Below are 18430 nucleotides of genomic sequence, written 5' to 3'. Positions count from 1 at the left end.
CTCTGATTTTAAACAAAACTTGCAATACCATAAATTCAATGTTTTTGTTTTTGGTATTGAAATTTAGATAGAAATCCTTTAAGCAGGTAAGCTTTTGTCATATGCTTCAAGCCATCATTAAAATGGACCCTTGCTACACCAGTTCAATCAATCTTTGCACATAGGAAGCTGCCAAGACATAAAACTACCTTTTACTCCCCACACGATCTGAAAAGGCTCACTCAACATTTTTCACTTACCTAAATCATTGCTCAATTCTAATTCTCTGCATTATATCGGCAAGTATGAACCTAGGGATCATTGAATTTAGTTTTAAAAAATAGACATTTGGACAGTGAAAGTACTTGAAAAAGCCATAAACCTACAGCTCACAGCCTACAGAGAATACAACAATCTCCTAGACCCATCACAATCCACCTTCCGCTTTAACCATAGCGCAGAACCTGCTCTCATCACAGCCACGAGTGACATCAGTCTCCTCCTGGACCAAGGAAACTGGGCTGTCCTCATCCTCCTTTGCCTCTCTGCAGCCCAAAGACAACACTTCGGGTGTCCCCCGGAGATCATCACCCAGCTCCACCCTCTTCAACACCTACATAACCCCTCTGGCTGTCATCATCAGAAGCCAGGCACTGAGCATAATCTCCTATGCAGATGACACACATCTTGCCTTCTCGCTCTGCAAGGACACCTCTACCACAAGATCCGACTTCCAGAATTGCATGAAGGACAGATGCCTCAAACTCAACGCTGACAAGACGGAGGTACTACTGTTCAGTAATGCCACCTCACCTTGGGATGACTGCTGGTTGCCAGCCAAGCTGGGACCCTCACCCACCCCCCGGCAACCACACCAGAAACCTAGGAATTATCATAGAGAACAAATTCAACATGAAGCGCCTGGTCAACACGATCCTCTCCACCTGTTTTCTCACCCTTTGCATGCTACACAGGATCTTCAAATTGCTCCCACATGAAACCAGATGCACTCTCACACAAGCCCTCATAACAAGCCAACTAGTCTATAAACTCACCACTACACTAAAACATAAAATACAAATCATCCAGAACTCAGCAGGAAGACTCATCCTGGACCTACTGAAAAGAACGCTAATCACCCTACACCTACGATGCCCCTACTGGTTCCCAATTCAACCTCATGATGTTAGCGTACAAATCCCTCCACAGCCCTAGACCAACTTGCTTCAACCATTGCATGGATTTTCAACCCTCCCAGGCTCCTTTTTCCCACATTGCTCGTCCTTGTGATCACCCTCCCCTCCATCCAGGGGTTCAGAAGAAATCTCAAGACATGGCTGTTTGACTGAGACAGACGCAGCTAAATCAGAGCCTGGATACCTTCTCCGGTAATTAGTATGCTATACAAGAACAATGATTGATTGATTGTGAAAGTGGATATATTGAAGACAGGCTAAAAAACATGTATATATATGTATATGTGTTGACCATTTTAGCTATAGAGAAGAGATACTTACAAGTTTCCTGGCAGAAAACTGAACCTTAGTTCAATGCAGTAATCATTTATAATTTGGCTCATAAAGCTTGGCAATCTAAACCAAGATCTGGAAGATATCCTATAGTAGTTCCTAATTTTTTACTCCAAGTACTGAGGGAATGCTCATTTGTGTAATTGTTTGCAATTTTATATGGTGTGAGCTTGGCCCAAGGGCTTTAGGGCTCTTTCCAGATTCTAAGAATTTTTAGGCATGGAGAAATAAAGTGATTGTCCCAGAATCACAGGATCTTGAGCCGAGGCTGGGATTTAGACCTAGCTCCCCAGTTCAAAAGTCAGCCATTATGTCCCCTAGGCCACATATCCTGATCCCTGATGAATTGCAAAATAGTTCCTAACACTTTTTCAAAATAATTACTACAGGGTTCTAGAAGACGTATGCCATCTGCATACAACAATATTTTGTAGGCTTCTGTGATGCCACGTGGACCTCAATAACCCAAGCCTTGATTGGCAGACGTTCTCTTACAACAGAAAGAGGAGCAGCAAGAGATAGAAGTTATATCTGGTGGGTTCAGGCTCTTTTCCATCCAAAGCCAATTTGTAAGTGGCGGTATTCAACAAATTTCCAAGTAATCTGGTGAACTGGCAAGGTAAAGCCATTTGATCTAATACCCTGAGGAATCTTCTGTTAAGGACATGAATTGATTTCACTGCAGCTAGCATCACATGAGGCAGTGAAATCGCAAGTTCTCTTCAAGCTCCAGTAACTCTACCAAATAAGGATGCTGGAACAAAGAATTCAATCCAGGAAAGTCTGGCTGGTTGAGACCCAGTTAGACCTTCAGCAAAGCCAAACACCCTGTCTGCTACACTAAAGTTATTCTGTAGCATTATAATTTATGCTTGCAGGCTATTAGTATTTGACCTTTCATTCAATGCCACTATTTGTTGTGAGATATTCGACCTTTGCTGGACCATCCTTAAAGATTGCTACACAAACTGAATTGTGGGTGCTCCATTTTCCATTAGGGAAAAATCCTAGACCTTAACCTTAATCTTAAACCTAACTTAAACTTAAACCTAAACCTAACTTAAACTTGGGTTAAACCTAACTTAAACCTAACTTAAATTTAACTTAAAGTTAACTTAAAGTTAACTTAACTCAACATTAACTTAACTTAAGATTAATTTAAACATAACTTAGCCTTCCCTTTTCCCTTTTTCTTTTTTCTTTTTTCTTTTTTCTTTTTTCTTTTTTCTTTTTCCTCTCCACTCCACTCCTCTTCTCTCCTCCTCTCATCTCCTCTCCTCTCCTCTCCTCTCCTCTCTTCTCTTCTCCTCTCCTCTCCTGTCCTCTCCTCTCCTATCCTCTCCTATCTTGTCCACATTCCAAAGTGTGGGCTTCCACCTCAAGAATAAGAGATATAAAATTGAGTTTCAAGTGTAACCTTATTGTAATCCATAAAGGCACTGGCTATGTTTGCCGGAGAGCTACATAGTAGGTCTCTGAATATATGCATATATAAAACAAATTGTGATCTGCTGCAAAACCATTGACCACTGAAGTTGTTATTAGAATAAATTTAGCTGTGCCAGATAACAGAACATATCCTATGGTCTTTAGAAGACATTTTTGTTATTAAGTATTGCCACTTTATGTGCTCCTTTATGATTGGAACGTATTACCTAAAGTATAGTTAGAGTCGGCAAGACTAAAATTCCATCTTATCAGCAAATAAGGTAGGTATGAGGCAAAAGTATGTATTTTTATCTGTGTCAGTAAAAACAATGTGCCCCAGTAATGTTATCATGAACAAGTGTACCAATCAATGTGCATTCAGAAATTTATTACTAGAGTTCAAAGTTTGATATTATCATAATGAAGTGTCATTGACATGGAATTCCTTGAAAATGCATATTTCTAAACAATGGTAAGCTGCTATAATAGTCACAATGTGAATGATTAAACCCCATATTCTTTCTAGTTAAATATATCAAAACAACAAGGCATAAACCAAATGAGCTTTTTATTACCATGGTTGAGGAGCAAGGGGTATCATGATCCACTTGGGCCCACTTGAAGATTGTCTCACATACGATAGACATTTCAAAAGGAGGCCCAAGGTTTAATCTGTTTGAGACTCCTCCCTTTAATGAACACCTTTCTCCTCATATGTTGTTGACATCTTACAAAACTACCAAAGAGAGTATGCTACCTTGGCAAAAATTGCAGACACCAAGATAATGATGAGAGTTGACATATTGATAGGCAAAATGGCAAACCTGATTTCTCTGGAGTTAAGGAAGTGGTGGTGAGTAAGTACGCAGACCTGAAAGAGTAGAGGCGTGGTTCAACAGCTACCATATTGTCATGCAGAAAACAACAATTCTGCTACTGCAGCCCTGATAGCACCTCAACAGAAGACACCAATAACACCTGTGGTACTGAAAATTCTGGACCCCTGTTATAAACGTCGTCGTATCACAACGATTTTGGTATCAGCAGACCGGGAATGATTAGAATAGTATGCACAAGCATTGTATTCATATTCGGGTAACAAAATCACCCGAATATCAGAGTTTCTGTCCTGAACCCTCATGTTCCATTTAAACGACAGCCATTTTATGATTGCCCTCACATAGGCCAATGTCTAATGCTGAAAACGAGTCTGAAGGACACGTACACCTTTGCTGACTCCTCTGTGACCTGGGCTAGCTGACTCCACTGCCTGAAGCCAAACCTGTTCAGCCAGTTTCTTTCCCAGTGGCCGAATGAGATTAGTATCAAGGCACAACACATCATAAAACCTTTCATCACACACAAACCAGGCCTAATCTTACACACACCTGTCCCTGTTTCTTTCTTTATGACTTGCTTTACAAGGAGGAGGTGCCCGTTTATATTGGGGGTCCGTCAATATCTGATGAAAGTACTAAGCCTTGCCGGGTAATTGATTGAGGGCTGGACAAACTGAAATATGGGCTTGTCATCATAAACCTGCTATTTCGTTTGTAGTGAAATATGTCAATGGTCAACTGTAATCCTGTTAAAACCCCAAAGGCTACTCACATGTTGCCTCTCTAGCTTTTCTAATTTGTTTAGGAATGTGACTGGTACAGCCCCCTTGCATGCATAGGGCATAATAAATGATATAAAAGGTCTGAGCTAAGACCATTTCTGGAGACTGCCTCTTTCAGTTGCTATAGGTCAGCTTCTGGGAGACGTAGTCTCACTCATTTGAGTTTAATAAAGATGTATTTTCATATTTCAGCTTCTTTGCCAAGTTCTTTGTTATATTACCCTGAGAATGAAAATCTCTAGTACTACAATTGGCGCAGCCAACGCGGGGCTCATCAGAGAAGTGACTTTCTGTGGGAGTGATCTTGTCAGGAGATTGAAATCTACTGAGGAGGACAGAACAGGATTCTACCAAGAAGGTACTCTGTGCGCAGGGATTCTGGAGATTCTTTGATTATGCAGCCCAGTATATTTCTGATCTTCCTGATTTTGATCCTCCACATGATGTCACCCCTGACTGAGAACCTTTTTGGCGTAAGTAAAAAAAAAAAAAAAAAAAAGACTGTTAGGTCATTTAGAACTTGGCAATTAGAATTTGGACAACTATTTGTTTGGTATAGCTTTGATAGGTTTGTATAGGTTTGTATACGCGAATTGCAATTTGTATAGGCAGGTAATGAAGAGACTTTTTCTCCATCTGCTTTAGTTGAAGTATAAGTGGGTCGCTCCCAGTCCTTAGTTCTTTGGTCCTTTGGTTCTTAGTTTTTGGTTCTTGGTTCTTAGTATTGGTCCTTAGTTTTATTTGAAGATTGCAATTTTCAAAAACCGAGGGTCTCGTACATTTGCGAGTGAATCGATAGAGATAGCCCCTTGAAGTTTGAAGCTCGGTTAGTGAGCGAAGATGCCTAATCGTAGCAAATTTGGTACTTGGTTTGGTTTTTGGTGGCAACAGGGATTCCCGATTGGAGGATTCATGTCTGATACCTCCGATTGGAACTCGAAATTATGAGTTCTATTTTAAACACGGCATGGGCCCCATCACGTTTAATAAAGTATGGGTCCGCTATTCTTGGAAATAATTGAGAAAAGTTTTCTTTTTTCTTGTAAATATGACTTACAACTAGGATCTGCAAACGGTTCTGTAAGTAAATTGCGACAGCGCTATTTATGAAAAATGGCTAAAGCGCGCTGTATTGTGTGTACTGAGTGTTTTCTGTTTATATCTGAAATGAGCTCAATGTGTGTTTGTGGGTCTTCTTGATGTTTACAGTTTGTTAAGTAAAATGTTGGTTAATTAATATTAAGTAGAAACTTAGAAAAAATCCAGAAATGAACCATGTGATGTGCTAACATAGCTATATGTTGCTCTTTAATTTATAGAATGAGCAATTGTGCACATATACAAAACTGCTGTTAAATGCTTAATAAATTAGAAAACACATTCAATAGATATAAATAGGGCCCCAAAAAACGAAATTATCTATTTTTGCAAAAAAAATAATAATAATAATTTACAGCATTTTTCTTAGTTGCATTGTATTAGATGTTCACAGGCAAACTTTTCAGCTGCAGTATATTTGATAGGAATGTTCAATTCAGCCAGCACTTTCCCAGTTAAACATGGGTGGAATTTTGCATAACCTTCCTTTTAAATGAAAGTGGCGCAAAAATGTGACGCATTTCAAGTTAGGCTTATGCGCTTAGGCTTGTGAGTTAATGTATCCCAAATAATAGGCAAGGGATGCAGCTTGCTTTTATATGTGGAATTATCACAAAAAAAAGAATAATTGGGTTTTTATTTTTTTAAAAAAGAAAATTATTAATTATGGAAAAATTATTTAAAAAAATAAGTGCCTTTCAAAATCGTTTTTTTATATTTATAAAGCTTAATACCTATACCATGACCTCCTAGCATTAAAATTTAATTTAAGTTATGTTGCACCGCTAAAATGACATTTGTATGTGCAATTTTCCCTTGGCGCAGGAGCAAACAAGCTCATTTCTATAAAGTATAAGTTAATATTTTCAATGGCTGACTCATGGATTGTGTAATAGACATTCTGGTAATGCATATTATGCAAGAAAATTGTAGGATATTGATTTTTTATTGCCTAAAATATCAAAGTCGGTTTTGGGCAAAAGCACTGTTTAAACTGCATTTTCTTTCATTCAGAGTACTTTTTAAAGTGTCTCAGGCTTCAGTAAATGCATACATTTAGGTTTGATATATATTTGCAGGTTGTGCCTTCTTATGATTCAATGAGTCAATGTGCCAGTACAAAGGCTTGTTTTAATATCGAGGTTGAAGGTTCTAACTTCAGCTGGGCCTACTGAGACGTTCATTCATTCGAGGTTGATGAAATATGTACCATTGCATGGGATTGCAACAAGCATTTATTCTAACAACTGGTATGTGTGTTATTAAGGTTTGTGAATTATTCACAGTAAATGTAGTTTAATAATCTGGAAATAGAGATAATTTTTTTTAGTGCCTAAAAAGGAAAAATTATTTTTTTAAATAGAGTGAATTATTGCAGGTTAGAAGGAAAATAGGAAGGCCTACTGTCTTTGACAGATTCAGAGTGGCAGAAGCTAGGAGAGCTACAGAGGCTGGCTCAAGTCACGCTGCTGAGATGCTATCTTTAGTTTTCCCATAAACAATGGAGGAGGCTGTCATGTTGACACTTGTGACCTTTTAAATTAGGGCCTTGTCTCTGTGAAATGCAGAATGACCCTACGGGCCTCTAAAAGTGGGATTTCTGGTTTCTCCAGAAGAACATCAATACAATTAAAGAACTTAATTCCAAAGGGAAAATATAAAAAAAAGGGGTTTCTTCGAAAGTCCCAACATCATGTTAAATGCTCTGCAGAACTGATACATTTGTGTCTCCGCTCTAAAAAAATAAAATGATGCCTGCTAGTTGCTTTTATTTGACAGAAAACGAAGTGTTGCATTAAGTCTTAGACAGAAAATAAGATGCAGCCCTTTTCTAAAATTTTGAAAGCTACATGCCTTAATGAGAACGATTTACCAATTAAGACTTATTTTTCACAGTGGAAATTGTAGGTGCCAAATTAATATGGAGTGTCAGTGTAACAATTTTTACTTTTAGAAAGGTAAAACTAAGGTGGCTTGATGTTGCGAAGTAACTGACAAGAGGGTAACAGTTAAGTAATGGAAATTTATTTTCGTGTATTTGGTCCTATCATGAATTGTTCTTGCTGGTCCTGTTTGTTAGAAGAGAAACAGTAAAGTTATATTTGACAGCAGATTTCCATTGCGTGGTGATCTACTGTCAAAAGGAGGGTAAGGATTTTAAACCTGACAAATTAAACAGGCCCAAATATTGGGTTTTGGGCTGCAGGTTTACAGTGCATAAAGTACATGACATGGTGTTGTGTGTCACCGCTTATTCACACATGCTATTGTTTTGTCTATGCTTTTTGTGCTTGATACACAGCAAGTATATCTGATGGCTTGACGTTTTGTGCGTTTTTATTATTTTTTATTTGTTTTTTGCATGTTTGTTGCTGCTTTTGATACTATTACAAGCTCCCCTGTGTTGTGAGGGGATGGTCATGACGATGGCCATCGCTACGCAACAGTTGGTTGAACTTGTTCTGGTTACTAAATTCCACAGATAATGATATTTCATGCTGTGAACATAAGAGACAACACTTCACCAGTGCATGTCTATTTGGCTATAATGGTATTGAAGGAAAATAAAAAGAGATATACAGGATCAAAGTGTGTCACCTTCAGTTAGTCACGTTACTGCCCCTTCCCTTAAAGGAACAGGCAGCCCTACATTTATGTAGCCTTGATTGGACCTAAGGATGAAATTATAGATCTGTGACTCAAGGTGGCCTAATTTCTATATTACATTAGTTAATGATGTTCTGTTTCCTAAGTAGCATATGGCTTTTGTTCCTTAAAAGAAAACCAGGTTTTAATTTTTTCCTGAAGAAGGAACTGAAACATTAGCTAGGAGTACCGTATATGGTATAGTCGCCAACGGTAGAGTTAAAATTTGTGTAACTTTGGCCTTTGTGTATCACCCGTACTCTCGGTGTTGTGTCACATGCCTGACTATCACCCAAATAATTTTTTTTGTTCTTCCTATAGATTTTTTCTTTTGTTACTTCCCCTGACCAATGTCGCATCATGCTTAGTTATTGAGATTTTAGCTATGTCCTAGTCCCATTTCTCTTTTTCGAAATTCCTTTCACCAGTCAGCCCTTTTATTATTATTGATGTATTGTTCAGGTTCACATTTCCAGACTGCAGTGATGTACCAGGGACCCCCATGTTATGTATAATTCCCTTTGGTATGACCAGCCTGGTTTTCAAGAATTTGCCTTAGGCCTGCTTCAATGTTTTCCAGCCTGACTGTCAGGGTAGCGATAGACTGGTTAACTGACTCAATATTATAGTAAGACAAGTTTTCCATCTCAATAGGAGATATCTTATGTTTACCTTTTTGAACATGACGAATTTTCAATGTCTATTTTAATTTGGTTTTCGGTTCCCTTCTGTTCCTGCTACTTTAATTTTTGGTGGGATCAGATGTGTCCTAATCATGCAAATATCAGGACCCTCTAGTTCTTGTCTTTTTGTTTGCACATTTGACTATTAGCCTGTGTATTGCATAGTGCACCTGATGCACAGTTTTTAAAGGAAGGTTTCTACATGTCCCTGATAATCGGTATCATGTGATTTCTCTATTGAGATGTTCTAAGATAAGGTGGAACACCTAGACTTAATCATTGAGGAAAATATGTGTTTACCCCATTAGACAATGCCACTGTGTGAGGAAATCCATTCAGATAGAATTCTCATGTAGCTATAGATGGCAGAGAATAATGGAGAGAACCCAATTAAAGATGCCAGAGACCCTGTTTTGCCCTTCTGCCTTTGTCTTTGTATTTTATGCCCATGGTGTATGGCTACTCCTTTGAAGATTGCAGACCACCTGCTTGCAGTCCCCTTGTTAAAAACCATGAACTGTTTTTGTACTAAATTGAAGGAAACTAACAACTGTGGCACATTTCCTACATCACTAGATTCTGCGGGTATCAAGTCATAATAACCTGCAGGACATTGATTTAAGCCTAATTCCCATCAGTGACAGCTACAGATGAAAGACTTGTCTTGGCCCTACAGTCTCAGCACCCAGAAAGTAGCAAAGCTGGACAGCGATCGCCAGCGCATGGTATCGTACTTGCTCCATCAGACGGCGTTGGACATCACAAAACCAAAGTTTCAGTGTAAAAGAGCTAAAGAGAAGGATTCCTGTTGTTGATGGCAGAGCTGTTTTGAGGTTTCATTTCTCTACCTGTCATGTGCTGGTAACCTCTGACAGTGTGCAATCCCTTGAGCCCCTTGGCCTGAGTTTTGGCCACACACCCCCTTTTCTTTGCTCCAACGGAAGAAGGGCAGTGCACCGGAGATTTCAAGTTTGGGAAAAGGCACTATATTGTGGTGCCCATGAAAGAGCAGCTTCAGCGTCCTCTGACACTAAATAATGAGTGTTGGAGTCTGAAAGTGCTGCTGAGCTTGAGCTATTTCCCAATTAATGGTGCTTGGGTCTGCACGAGATGATTTGTGCCCTTGATCAATGAAGAGCACATTGTTTGTAGTATCTGCCACAGAGGAGAGACACTGGTGCATTGCTTTAAGACATTGAGGCTTTCGAGTGAGCTGTGGGTGTTTGCCAGGAGGGCAGTCCAACTAAGCAGTACTTTTCTCACGAAGAGGCCTGAATTGAGAGGTCCATGCGAAAGAAAACAACAAAAGAAAATTTGATGGACAATAGAAGCCTGCCAGAGAGGCTTTTTGAATGGACTCTGGGCATAGTTGGTTTCACAAGAGGTTTCCGTGTGATTGTATAGACTAGGTGTTAGGAGACTGATTGTTTTGCTGCCATTGTTTTAAAGTACTATTCTGTTTAGTAAAAGCAGAATAAAGTCAATTTTCTGGGGAAAGAGTACCCCTTTTCACCTTAGAGCATTGATGAGAGTCACCACTGTTCCACCTGAACATACAAAAATTACTGAAATGCAGAGGAGCCCTAAAAAATGTCACTAGATAATTTTAGGATTTGCTTTTTGGTTAGGGTTGTGAAAAATTATTATTTCATTTGTAATAGTGGTCACTACTTTCTCCCGTTGTCTATATGTTCTTAATTACGTGTTTTCTAGTGTCTTTTAAACATGACGTTGTCATTTATGGGTGGGATTGTTTTTCTCTACTCAATTGACTTCTGCACCCACTTCCCAACCTATGTCTTTTCCTACTATTGTTTCTTTGCACTCTTTTCACCCTTTTCCTGAACATGAGCAGGTTAGAAGATCAGAATTCGTAAGCAATTCTTTTGTACAGCTTCTGCATCAACACTAGTTAGTAGTGAACATCACTAATTGTTGGGTGTGTGATCTTATGCCACCTACTGCAGATAGAGGTATTCCTTATTTTGTCCTGCCATATGTGGCCTTTTGTGCTACTTCATGTTCGAGGAGACCTGTCTAGAGAGAGTTACCAAGTACTAGAATTTTGCTCCAGCAACATCTCCATGGCCTTATGAATATAGACCCGGACTCAGATTAGTATGAGTATAGTTGTTGCCTATGTAAGGGCAAAAGGAGGGTCTGTGGTACTGAAAATTCTGGACCCCTGTTATAAACGTCGTCGTATCACAACGATTTTGGTATCAGCAGACCGGGAATGATTAGAATAGTATGCACAAGCATTGTATTCATATTCGGGTAACAAAATCACCCGAATATCAGAGTTTCCGTCCTGAACCCTCATGTTCCATTTAAACGACAGCCATTTTATGATTGCCCTCACATAGGCCAATGTCTAATGCTGAAAACGAGTCTGAAGGACACGTACACCTTTGCTGACTCCTCTGTGACCTGGGCTAGCTGACTCCACTGCCTGAAGCCAAACCTGTTCAGCCAGTTTCTTTCCCAGTGGCCGAATGAGATTAGTATCAAGGCACAACACATCATAAAACCTTTCATCACACACAAACCATGCCTAATCTTACAGACACCTGTCCCTGTTTCTTTCTTTATGACTTGCTTTACAAGGAGGAGGTGCCCGTTTATGTTGGGGGTCCGTCAATATCTGATGAAAGTACTAAGCCTTGCCGGGTAATTGATTGGGGGCTGGACAAACTGAAATATGGGCTTATCATCATAAACCTGCTATTTCGTTTGTAGTGAAATATGTGAATGGTCAAATGTAATCCTGTTAAAACCCCAAAGGCTACTCACATGTTGCCTCTCTAGCTTTTCTCATTTGTTTAGGAATGTGACTGGTACAGCCCCCTTGCATGCATAGGGCATAATAAATGATATAAACGGTCTGAGCTAAGACCATTTCTGGAGACTGCCTCTTTCAGTTGCTATAGGTCAGCTTCTGGGAGATGTAGTCTCACTCATTTGAGTTTAATAAAGATGTCTTTTCATATTTCAGCTTCTTTGCCAAGTTCTTTGTTATATTACCCTGAGAATGAAAATCTCTAGTACTACACACCTCCACCGTGTCATGAGAAATCAGGGAGACCTGAAAGACAGGAAAGTAGAAGACGAATTAGCAGGCCCTAATTCTGGGGCTTCCTGGGACATGGCAGAGCACAATGACATCTTCATCCGGTGCTTAAATCATGGAGAGACATAATTTTGGCTTCACCCCACATGCTACTGAAGTAACGCAATACGTAATTGATTCCATATATTCTGTGGGACTTAATGTTATTAATGTAAAGTGACCTACATATTATTGAAGGTGCATTTAACGTATGGGTATGTGTTCTAATGTTTACCGTTAGTGTGAAAATTGTATTTCTCATTTATACTCACACTTGGGTTTTGAAATGTTGTATTTATTGAAAAGTATATTACATTTATAATCATGAATTAATGTTTATGTTTTGCATGTATTTTATTGTTATGCTTTCAATTTAATTGAGCATTAAAAGTGCACATTAACCATTATTTGCTAAGTTAGCATGAGTAGGCTTTTCATTTAACGTGAATTGTATTTTCCGTCTTCTGCATGATTCTACTTTTGCATTTTGTAGTAGTGATGGCAAGGCCTGAGAAGGAAAATCTTGGCACAGACTGGATGATTTATTGAGTAGAAGAAGCCTCCTCTTCATTGCCTATCTGAGAAGAGATTCAAGTTTAACCTGGTCGTTAGAATTCTGTGGGATGGGAGAATCACTCCATGTTACACGTTTGCTCTGTGAGAATGCAAAATAATTGGAGTCTCTAGATGTTGTGACAAAAGATGTGGTTGTGCCTGGAACAATTTACTTTAAGTTAGTGTTCATCTTGTTAGAGCTGCTGCAGATTTCTCTAGACTTAGGGCCATATGTATGGCCATTAGAGAGGTGCAGATCTCTCCGAACCTTTCTCCCTTCAGTGTTTAGCCTCATGCTAACATTGTTTCCTTCTTTGAAGACTTATAGTGGAGTCTTTGTGGTGCTGACATCTACCTTTCTCTGTTCTGAGACCCTTGAGACCTTATCCTATTTAGCTTACCACCTAGCTAGATGGTCTTAATTTTGTTTCTGTTGAGGAGAACTGATCTGAGTTCTTTTAAAGAATATCAATTCTTATTTTTTAGTTTCTGTATTGCTCTGAATGTAATCTTTATATGCCTTATGCTACTGATAATGAATTTATTCAGATGTTTCAGTTTGCCGGTTCTGATTTTATATCTTGACAATGTGCTTATGAACTTATATGGTATTGATCACTAATTTTTAATAAACCTACTAAATTCCAATATTGATCCCTTGTCCTTTTTGTGGGCACAAATGGGCTTCAAGAAACTTTAATTTGTATATTTAATGCTAACTCATTTGCCTCCTAGTACACTACAAGATCCTGAAGAAGACTGACCACTGTTTTCATGCATGCTCCTGCAAGTATGACAGGGGAATACATGAAGAGGGAGGTGTAACTCCTGAGGATCTCGCCTCCTTTATTACAGTGACTGATGTTCTGCATTGATAACGTTGCTGCTACTAACTATGGGAAGAGAGGGAAAATGCCTTTTAGTTGGGGGGATCCTTTCACCTGATGCACCAACTACTTGCTGGATTTTGGTCACTGGCAGCTTTTAACTAGTTTTGGTGTATTGAGTGAAATGATATCCACCCTTCACATGTCAAGCAATGAGCTAACCAACCTGCTAAGCATTGAACAGAGAGAGTGTAGGGAAAGGAAAGAGATCAAGACAGGGGTAACAAGGTAATGGAAGGAGTGCTTAAAATTATTTCTACCACTGGCAATCTCTCCGGCTACATTCCAGTCTACCATATTTCACCCAGTATATCTGAACAGAAACCTGCAATTTGCACATCACTCTTGGTTCTCTTCTCCACTAGGAATAGTCCTGTCTGAACTAGTAAATTGGTTTCATCCCATTTAGTCCTTGTCAGTGATGTATAGCTTGAGTCCTGTGGAACAGTGCGCACAGGATCTCCATATCTGGACCTTCCCATTGGACTTATGGCATCTACTGCAACAAACAATAAAGTGATGTAAGGAATGATTGGACTAATCTCACCCACAGGCAATTGTTTGTTTACAATAATACCCCAGAAAGGCACCATGATTTTTCCTTCCTGAAATATAACAGCCCCACCTGAAATATAATAGCCCTCCTGAAATAGAATGGCCTCATCCACTGCATGTGAATGGAATGTCAATTGTTAACTATACATCTCAAATCATTCTTGTGATAATTTCGCTGCAAGTGATTTTACCTCAAGTGATTTTACCTCAGTAAAATAACCTTCCATTAATTTAAGGTGTAATTAAATGTATATCTATATACGTAGATAGATAGATTAATTAAAAACTTTTTTCATTTTTTTGTGAATTAAAATAATCAATATACTTTTCTTAAAATGTATTTTTAAAATATAATACTAGTTATTTAATTTTACACTCCTATACGTATAAATTTATGTATGCAAGATTGTTGCTTTGGGGAGGTAAACCTCCCTGCATCCCTTCTTTTTATAAAAAGTAGTCTAAAACTATCCAGATATATATCTATCTATATCAATCTAAATCTATATCTATCTATATCTATCTATCTATCTATCTATCTATCTATCTATCTATATATCTATCTATCTATCTATCTATCTATCTATCTATCTATCTATCTATCTATCTATTTATCTATCTATCGTGGCTACCAGCAACATAAGAGCAATGTTGTTGGCAGCCATTAAATGACCCAGGGACTTAGGGCCAGATGTAGGTAGGCTGAAAATTGCGACTTGCAATTTGCGAGTCCGTGCGACTCGCAAATTGCAAGTCACAATTTGCTATGCAGATAGGTGTCTCAGACACCTTCTGCAACTCACAATGGGGTTGCAAAGACCCACCTCATTATTAATAATGAGGTGGGTCGCAGTTTGCGACCCCATTGCGAGTATGGGCACTCACGGGGATGGTGGCCTGCTGGAGACAGCAGACCACCATGTCCGTGACTGCTTTTTAAAAAAGCAGTTTTTTTTTTTTCCATCTGCAGCCCGTTTTCCTTAAAGAAAAACGAGCTGCACTTGGAAAAAAATACCGAAACCTTTAGTTTCGGGTTTTTTCAGAGCAGGCAGTGGTCCATAGGACCACTGCCTGCTCTGAAAAAATATTTTTGTTTCCATTCACAAAGGGGAAGGGGTCCCGTGGGGACCCCTTCCCGTTTGTGACTGGGTTACCATCCACTTCAAGTGGATGGTAACTGCGATTTCATTTGCAACTGCTTTCGCGGTCGCAAATGAAATTGCATAGCGTTGCGAGTCGCAAATAGGAAGGGAACACCCCTTCCTATTTGCGAGTCGGAAATGCATTTTGCGAGTCGGATCCGACTCACAAAATGCATTTCTGCATTGCGGAGAGGCTTTTGCGCCTCGCAAACGGCGAAAAACGCCGTTTGCGAGGCGCAAATCCTTTCCTACATCTGGCCCTAAGTCCCCTATCGCTATGCAAAAACCAAAAATATGTGGGTAGGATAGGAATACCCTCCCTCCTAAGCTCCATAGGGTCCACAAAGGTACCCTCCCGGGGCCAAAATAAAAAAAAAGAACAATTTCTGCTCAATCACATGGGAAAAAATGGCAGCCATGTCCTCTTCGTTTTATTAATGATCCCCTCGCCCAGTCTCTATACACCCCTGGAAGATACTGCCAGAATTATTGAATAATGAAAGGGGGGAAGCATGGGCTCCCTCCCCAGCCCATCAATGTCCCAGGGGAGTCCACCCCAGGGCTGAATCTATTGAATATGGGGGGTGCTGCACACCCCCCATCCCTGAGCTATCACAGGCCCTGGGGAGCCAGACCCAGAGTCAAAATTGGGAGGAATCTCTAAAGGCTCTTGGGACCTCTCCCCAGGCTACTAGACTAAGTAAAAGGGAGGGGGTGCGTGGCCACCCTCCATGAGCCACTAATGGCTTTGGGGACCCCATCCCACGACTCACTAGCTGTGTCCCATGGAGCCCACCTTGGGACATAGCGGTTTCTTTGCCCGCACCGGCGTGGGCAGGGAATCCTGTGTTTGCTGGGAACATTTTTGAATCTCCCAGCACATGGGAACAAACACAAAGTCTATTCCAAGCAGGCAGAAACTTTGAGAAATGCTCCTGCCAGTTGAAGGAGGCTTTTGATCTGTTTACCTGCCCTCACTGATGTTGGTATGGACACAGATCAAAATATTGCATCTGCCTTGAGGTAGCAGAAAAAGTAGCTGCTCCCTGCAGGCATGAGCAATCCTGGCTACCGCTGCATGTGGGGAGCCGCCTGAGCCTGTGGGGCCCCCTGGGTGGACACCATGGCACCCACCTTTAGTAATGTGGGCGCCAGGGGATGGGGTCCCCTATGCCAGTTAAGGCTTAGGGAGTGGGGCCTTGCAGTTCCATCCACTGTCTTTTAAGTAGTGGTCCTGGGTGATGGGGTCCCCAGGGCCTAACAAAGCTTAGGGCCACATGGCCCCCTCCCTTTAATAAAACAAAGGCCCTGGTAATGGGGTCCCCAGCGCCTAAAGGGACTTGGGGAGGGGGCCACATGCCCCCCTCCCATTTTTGTATGTTTTGGCCTTAGGGTGGGCTCCCTGAGGCCCATAATGTCTTACCCTAGGAATTCACAGAAAAAAACAGTAACATTATAATTAGGTGACTATGTTAGTGACAACATTAATATTTTGAACTAAAATAGTCAGCAAAGCTGATTATAACTTGCGCCTTCCATGCACTACTTTTGACTTTACATATTACACATTCACAACATGTTCTATGATAATTATTTATGACATCACAGATGGCATCTCAATTCCATCATTGATGAAATCACTGATGATATCACGGATAGCATCATCTAAGCTTTGTTGTTGCACATATTGCTCTATAAATTAGTATGGCATTAGAGGCCTAAACGTAAATACAAAATAGCTCAGAGGAACAGGAAGCATCATTACTATCATAACAAATACTTGTCCTTTAGGTTTAGAAAGCATGGGTTATGTGCAACATTGACAATATACCATGCACTTCACTGGTAGTGTAGTTCACATTAACAATCAACCACAGACATATTGGAAACCCTCAGTGCATATGGTGTATAATCTGTACACAACTGTTCAGAGAAAGCTAAGTTCCTAAACATTTTTAACATCTGTTCCAAAACCAGTGTTCTACTATGAACAGCTTTTATCTGTATCAAATCCCTGAAAGTCACCAAACCTACATTGAGAAATTAAGTTGATATGAGTAAGTATGTTTTTTATATGTATCAGTTATTTAAAACCATTACAAAAGAGATACAAAACTGTAAAAGCAACAAACTATCCAATTTCAATGTGCAGACATAAATTTACCCAGGCTTAAAAACAATAATATTAGCAACAAGTAACTTAACAAATACATATGCAGTTGTAGACGTCCCTACTTTTTTTTTGAGTTCCATGTATCTTCAAAGTAGCAAAGTGCATAAACATATGTTTGCAGTTCTATCAGTTCTGTAAGTTGAATATGGTTTAGTAGTGCTTGCATCCATATAAGATTACTATCCCTCATCCCTCATCATACAATATTAATCAAAAACTCAAAGAAATCCAATAAAATACATGTGTTTTAAATGTAGTTATCTGTTTCCTATATCTAAGCCTCTGTAAGTGAGTTATGAATTCTAAAAGTAGATTTCATTCAAACAGGTGATTCAAAATAGAGAGCCAGGTAGGAGTCTCTTCATTGGCTATTAAGTTCATTGATACTCTAACAGTTCATCAGCAACCTGTTCCTTAATCATCGCCTTCCCCTCTGGCCGCTTGCGAGAATTTATTGTTTATTTGCTTGACTATCTGTCACATAAATTTCAAGTTGATATGAGCAGAGTCATGGGAACAGTAAACAGTATTCACTATAAGGAGAGTTTATTCTGTGCTACACTGTTTTCAGATAGTGAAACTGTCACAAGAAATACACTACAGAGCAATAAAAAGAATCTGCAAAGACCAGTGTAGACTTTATGCAACACTTGTCAAAAAAGACACTGTTCAATTAAAATAGCAACATCTGAAAATGCTAAAAATTAAACTTCCTGCATCCTTCATATTGTGGTAAAATCTTTCCAGATAAACCATCTTCCGAAGTAAAACAAGTACATTTACATAAGCTAGCACCTTGTGCATACAGTCCTCTAAGTTACATAGAAATTGCCGTGCTGAGACGATTAAAAACTGAAGGCTGCTGAGAGTACTTAGTATGTTGTGTGTAGAATCTTTGCCCTGTGTGTTGCAACCCTTTTCTACAGAGCCTAAAAACATATGTGAAACATGCTGAATGCAAGTTGTCAACCGTCACCTGCATAAGGTTACTAATCAATGCAAACATTTAGAACATATTCAGTACC

This window comes from Pleurodeles waltl, chromosome 2_2, assembly GCF_031143425.1.
Source record: "Pleurodeles waltl isolate 20211129_DDA chromosome 2_2, aPleWal1.hap1.20221129, whole genome shotgun sequence".
Lineage (NCBI taxonomy): Eukaryota > Metazoa > Chordata > Amphibia > Caudata > Salamandridae > Pleurodeles > Pleurodeles waltl.
The sequence above is the reverse complement of the archived record's forward strand: the minus strand, read 5'-3'. Positions refer to the sequence as shown.